The sequence below is a fragment of the Sorex fumeus genome, unplaced genomic scaffold, assembly GCF_029834395.1.
Source record: "Sorex fumeus unplaced genomic scaffold, SorFum_2.1 ptg000086l, whole genome shotgun sequence".
In the NCBI taxonomy this organism is placed as follows: domain Eukaryota; kingdom Metazoa; phylum Chordata; class Mammalia; order Eulipotyphla; family Soricidae; genus Sorex; species Sorex fumeus.
The window spans coordinates 36950586-36957403 of NW_026606143.1; the positions used below are offsets into that span (position 1 = coordinate 36950586).

Sequence of the window (6818 nt, forward strand, 5' to 3'; positions counted from 1 at the left end):
ATACCCATCCCTCCACCAGTGCCCATTTCCCACCACCACGGATCCCAGTATCCCTCCCTCCCCCCATACCCCCTATCCCACCCTGCCTCTGTGGCAGGGCATTCCCCCTCTGTTCTCTCTCTCCTTTTGAGTGTTGTGGTTTGCAAAAGAGTTAAGCCTGATTTTCAGGGAGAAACGTTGGTTGATTTACTTTGCATTGATCACTTTGTATATATAAGGACATGTCGCGCGACTGCGTAAGCGGCTGCATGGTTTGGAAAAAATGTCCTGATTCCCGCATGCCTGAGCTATGCTTGTAGAAATGCATGGTCACCGGGGTTCCATGTGGAGAAGGCGGGATGCGGCACCTACCCCATCTGGGACCTCCCGGTGAGATGGGCTCTGTTTGGGACCTGGAGCATTCTCCGGGAGCTGTGGTGCCCTCCAGCGGTGTTCTTTGCTGCTGTGTGCTGTAAAGATGGCCCTGGGGGTGGGTTTTGGGCGTAACTTCCGGAATCAGAGGTTTCCTGGGAGCTGGGCAGGCCCCATTGCAGTTTGGAGGAAATGTCCTGGTTCCTGCGTACCCAAGCTATGCTTGTAGAGACTCATGGTCACTGGGGTTCCATCTGGAGAAGTCAAAAAAATTTTTTTTAAGTTGACAATGAGATATCTTCTCACACCAGTGTAAATGGCACATATAAAAAAAAAACTGGAAATAGGAATTCCTGGGAAGGAAAAATGGTGGTGTGTGTGTCAAACTTAATGATCTGCATGCAACCTGGCCTTTATTGGACAGCTGGAGGAGTTAAAGAAGAGGATTCTGGCCGATAAATCCCTGGCTACTAAAACAGACCAGGGACAGTAGTGCTCCTGTCTTTCTGCAGTTGATGGTGTCAGGCCCTCTGAGGTTGCATGGACAGCTCAGGCTAAGGATACCAGAACTGTATTACATTGGGCGTGCTCAGTTGGCCCTACAGACATAGCTGAATTCTTGCTGCAACTCAGAGTGCCTGTAAATAATAAAGATGATGTAGGCTGGTCTCGTCTTTACATTGCAGCTTCTGCTGGCTGGGATGATATTGTAAATGCTCTTCTGGGAAAAGGTACTCAAGTGAATCCTGTCATTCACAATGTATTCCCTTACATTATGCAGCCTCCCAAAATGGGCCTGAGACCCCTGTCATGTTACTGGAAAATAAATGCTAAGGACCATTACAAGACCACAGCAATGCATTGGGCCACAGCCAAGGACACTTAGCCTGTGATGAGAAGAGAGTGTAGCACTGTAGCACTGTCCTCCCATTGTTCATTGATTTGCTCGAGCGGGCACCAGTAATGTCTCCATTATGAGACTTGTTACTATTTTTGGCATATTGAATACACGACGGGGAGCTTGCTTGCCAGGCTCTGCTGTGTGGGCAGGATACTCTCAGTAGCTTGCCAGGCTCTTTGAGAGGGACAGAGGAATCGAACCCCGGTCGGCCGCGTGCAAGGCAAACGCCCTACCCACTGTGCTGAGAAGAGAGTGGAAGAAGCAAAACTGCTGGTGACTCATGAAGCCAGTATTTACATTGAGAATAAAGAAGAAAAGACACCTTTGCTAGGTGGTTTGAGCTCAATACTCAAGAAAATGGTGGAAAGTTAAGTTATTTGGATTTATTTTTACTTTAAGTGTTTTCTGGTTGTCCCCACTATCTAGTTTTAGTTAGAGGACATATATATATTGTTATATATAGTTATATATAGTTTTATATATATAGTTATATAGTTCTGTTTTGCAACAGTACAGTTTATTTTTGTTATAGGACAAATGATACAACTTAAAGGAACAAATTTTAAGTTCAAGGACACGTGTTACCCAGTTTTACATTAATCAGCACTAAAGTTTAATAAAAGAATTTTAAAGAAATACTGGAAACAATCTACATTGAAGGGGATGTGGAGAAAAGGGAACTCTTATTCACTGCTGGTGGAATGTTGTCTGGTTCAACCCCCGAGGAAAGCAGTGTAGAGGTGTCTAAGAAAAAGTAATAATAGAGTTACCTTATGACCTGGTTATTTCACTCCTTGGTATATATCCCCAGGACACAAACACCCATTGAAAAGGACACATGCACCCCATTAGTCATTACAGCACTTAGCACTATAGCTAGGATATGGAATATGTCCAATAGATGAGTAGATAATGATTTGTGTGTATATGTATATATGTATATACATATGTATTCATATATATACAATGTATATATATTTGTATATATATACAAATGATGGAATATCATGCATCTGCAAGGAAGAACAAAATCACATGATTTGCCATAACTTAGGTGGAACTGGAGGATATCATGTTGAGCAAAGTGAGTCAGAAGAAGAAAATACAGAATGGGAAAGGATATTCACTCAATACACATCCGACAAGGGGTTGATATCAAGGATATACAAAGTACTGGTTGAACTCCACAAGAAGAAAACATCCAACCCCATCAAAAAAATGGGGCGACGAAATGAACAGAAACTTTCTCAAAGAAGAAATCCGAATTGATAAAAGGCACATAAGAAAATGCTCTACATAATTAATCATCAGGGAGATGCAGATCAAAACAACAATGAGATATCATTTCATACCACAGAGACTGGCCCACGTCCAAAAGAACAAAAGCAACCAGTGTTGGCGTGAATGTGATGAGAAAGGGACCCTTCTTCACTGATGGTGGGAATATTGAATAGTTCAGCCTTTTTGGAAAACAGTATGAACAATTCTCAAAAAATTAGAAATTGTGCCCCCATTTGACCCAGCAATACCACTCCTGGGAATATATCCCAGAGAGGCTAAAAAGTATAGTCAAAGTGACAAAAAGTGAACTTGTTTGTTCATTGCAACACTGTTTACAATAGCTAGAAACTGGGAAATACCTGAGTGCCTGAGAGCAGATGACTGGCTAAAGAAACTTTGGTACATCTACACAATGGAGTACTATGTAGTTGTTAGAAAAGATGAAGTCATGAAATTTACATACAAGTGGTACTACATGGAAAGTATCATGCTAAGCGAAATGAGTCAGAAAGAGAGGGACATACATAGAAAGATTGCATTCATCTGGGGAACATAAAAGTAACAAAATAGGAGACTGACACCCAAGAATAAGCTAGCCGCACATGCTAAGGTAAAAGGCAGCTCAGATAGAACAGGGAGCACCAAATAAAGGGTGTTGGGAGGATTCTCCCAGGATGAGAGACTCATGCTGAAAGTAGACTATAGACCAAACATGATTGCCACTCAAAAATTCCTCTTTTGCAAACCACAGCACCCAAAAGGAGAGAGAGAACAAAAGGGAATGCCCTGCCACAGAGGCAGGGTGGGATGGGGTGGAAGGGGGTGGGTGGGAGGGATACTGGGATCATTGGTGGTGGAGAATGGGCACTGGTGGAGGGATGGGTACTCGATCATTGTATAACAGAAACCCAAGCACAAAAATTTGTAAGTCTACAACTGTACCTCATGGTGTTTCACTAATAAAAAAAATTTTTTAAAAGTCAGATAAAACAAAAAAAGAAGAAAATACCAGATGGACTCACTTATCTGTAGTATAGGGAGTAACAGGACAGGGAATTCAAGGCATCAAAGTGGGGAATGCCTAGATTACTCTGAAACCTGGGCTATAGTACTGAGGAGAGGGAAAGAAAGAAACTGAAGTGGAGAAAGCAAGAAGAGGCTGGTGGAAGGTAACAGGGACAGGGGACACACTGGTAGTGAAGACGTGACTGCAATTTGATATCTAAACCATAGAACCAACAACACTGAAAGGAGATTCACAATACAATAACCTAACTATAAAATGTGTCTGTCAAGGAGGCCGACTGGGGAGTAAGAGAGTAAAAGACTGGGGCATTGGAGGAGAGAAGCTGACACTGGTGATTGGATAAGAGTAGGAAAATTTTATCTTTGAAATTCAACTATGAGTACTTTGTAAATCATGATAACTAAATCAAATAAAAATTACAAATAAAGAAGAGTGTCTGGAGAGACAGTATAGTGGTAGTGTGCTTGTCTTGCACGTAGCCAACCTGGGTCTGACCCCAGGCATATGGTCCCCCAACCGCCAACCCCTAGGCGTGATTCCTGAATCCAGAGCCAGGAGTAATCCCTGAGCATCACCAGGTGTAACTGAAAAAGTAAAGTAAAAATCTAGATGTAAGCTGTTTATCACAAATGACCTTAAAGTTAAATAGCATAGAATAAAGAAAAACTAATCATGGATAAAAATATATTTCATTAAATGCTAAAGTGGAAGAAAAATACATAAATAGTAATATAAAATTAAATGTCAAAGTAGTAAAGGAGTAAATAGTTCCTACTGATACTTTAAGAAAACATAGCAGCTATGAACAAGTCATTTTGAATTATTTAAAGAGACATCTAATAGAAGCCAAAGATAGTAGACATTGGTAGAATTTAATGCAGTTTTCCTTCCCAAAGTATAGTAAAAGCACAAAACCATTGATATGGAGAGCTTTCTTTCTTTCTTTCTTTCTTTCTTTCTTTCTTTCTTTCTTTCTTTCTTTCTTTCTCTTTTTAATTGAATCACTGTGAGATAGATACTTACAAAGCTGTTCATGATTGGATTTCAGTCATATAGTATTCCAACACCCATTCCTCCACCAGTGTACATCTCCCAGCACCAGTGTCCCACCCCCCATCCTCTGCCTGCCTCTATGGTAGTATGGCAGGCACCCTTCTTCTCTCTCTCTCTCTCTCTCTCTCGGAATTGAGAGCTTTTAATTGAACATTTATGAAGCTTATATTTTCATAACCAACAAACAGCACATAATATTATTTCAAAATACATACTAATAAATCCCCCTCCCCAGCAGAAATCACATGCCACATTTTCTGGTCATATAATAGGATTTTATTTCAAAATACATACTAATAAATCCCCCCCCCCCCCCAGCAGAAATCACATGCCACATTTTCTGGTCATATAATAGGGCTGGAGCAATAGCACAGTGGATAGGGCGTTCGCCTTACAAGCGGCCAACATGGCCGACCCGAGTTCGATTCCTCCGCCCCTCTCGGAGAGCCCGGCAAGCTACCGAGAGTATTCGATATGCCAGACACAGTAACAACAAAGTCTCCAATGGAGACGTTACTGGGCCCGCTCGAGCAAATCGACGATCAACAGGAGGGCCTTTTAATAGGATTTTAAAAAATTAATAACAAGGAGGGAGGTTTCCCATAGGTAGATCACCTGCTTATATGCATAAGGTCCTGGCACCATCTGCCTGCCCTTGGGCATCGCCACGAGTGGCCAAAAATTTAAATTACTCTTGCAATAAAGAGGAAAAGAAAGCAAATTTTAGGGTCAGTTTAGGTCTATAAAAGAACAAAATGTAGGTGCTACCCCCATAAAAACTTGAAAAAAACACAAAGAATGGGTGGGGCGGGGCAAATGGAGGAAGGGGGTAAATTGATGGAGGAAAATGGGCACTGAAGAAGGGATTAATGTTGAAACAAGTATTCCTGAAACACAATCATGAATAATTTTGTAATCTCACAGGGACTATATAAAAACAACAAAAAAGAAAAACAAACAGAAAAAAACACACTGAATGCATTTCTTAGAGAAGCAAAGATAATGAAATTAAGCACTAAAATCTACAACATAATAAGAGAAGTAAAAATCTAAAAGTAGTTCAAATAAATATAAAAGTACAACATAATGTTAATACTATTTTTCTAGACATTATAGAGTTGATAAAAAGAACACACATTTTATTCTTTTAAGACGCCCTCCAATTAGTCCATTTTTGACAACTCTGATGTTAAGAAAACTAAAAAAGACACAAGCAGATAATTTTATACTCAGGTGCTATTTTTTGAGTAATTTCTCTCAAGCCTTCAAGCTCAAGCTTTCACGCTCTGCAACCAATTGCAAAGCAATATAAAAAATGTCCAAACTCATTTTTCGAGGCTAGAATTATGCAGATTGAAAAGTCAGAAAATTACCACATAGATGCAGAACATTTGACTGACCTCACCTTGAGATCATATGCAGAAATCCTAAGCAAAATTTGCCTTTGAAATCCAACAGAATATTCAATCAAAATTACATAATTAAGTAGAATTTCTTCAAGAAATGCAAGGGAGGTTTAGAGTTTGCACATTTATATATGTTATTTATGACAGCAGTAGGTTAAAGGAGTCAAACTTAGCAATATGCCATGCATGGTGGCAAAAATCACTTGATAATTAAGTTTGAGAATGATTTCTCCTATGCGTAATAGATTAATGTAAGAGACATTTTATTAAACCACATGCTCATTTTTACATTTGTACTGCCATAGTAGAAAAAGTTACAGGAATAAATATTTGAAGAAAGAAAAGTGTCTGCCTCAAGATAAGTGCTCTTTAAAATATTTCAAATGGATTTTAATAGATTAATTTAATTCATTAATAATGGATCTGTTAAAATGGATGAAAAAGGATTTAAAAATATTATAGGGTTAGTCAATGGCTCAGCAGGGGGATTATCACCTGATCATGTGCTGGGTCTTACATTCACATTCGGACCCCATGTGCTCCTCCCCCAGATACTGCTGAGTATGACACTGGGTGCCCCTAATCACAGGTGGGGTGGCCCTGGTGGTCCCAAGCCCAGCAAGGTTTGAGCTGCACTACCATGTCAGCTCAGCATTGAACTGGCCAAGTATTGCTGGGAATGACCCCCAGATCCCTTGAGCACAGTAAAAAAAATCTATTAATTATATAAGCAATTGAAAATACAATCTCACTGGTCTGTGGTATGTAGAATAACTGGACAAGGGAATGAAAGGTTTTA

At 40.1% G+C, this 6818-nt stretch overlaps 1 pseudogene; it reads left to right on the plus strand.

Annotated features, from left to right (window-relative positions):
- The first annotated feature begins 717 nt into the window (after positions 1-717).
- LOC130039419 (26S proteasome non-ATPase regulatory subunit 10-like) lies at positions 718-1237 on the plus strand (annotated as a pseudogene).
- Positions 1238-6818: the final 5581 nt, after the last annotated feature.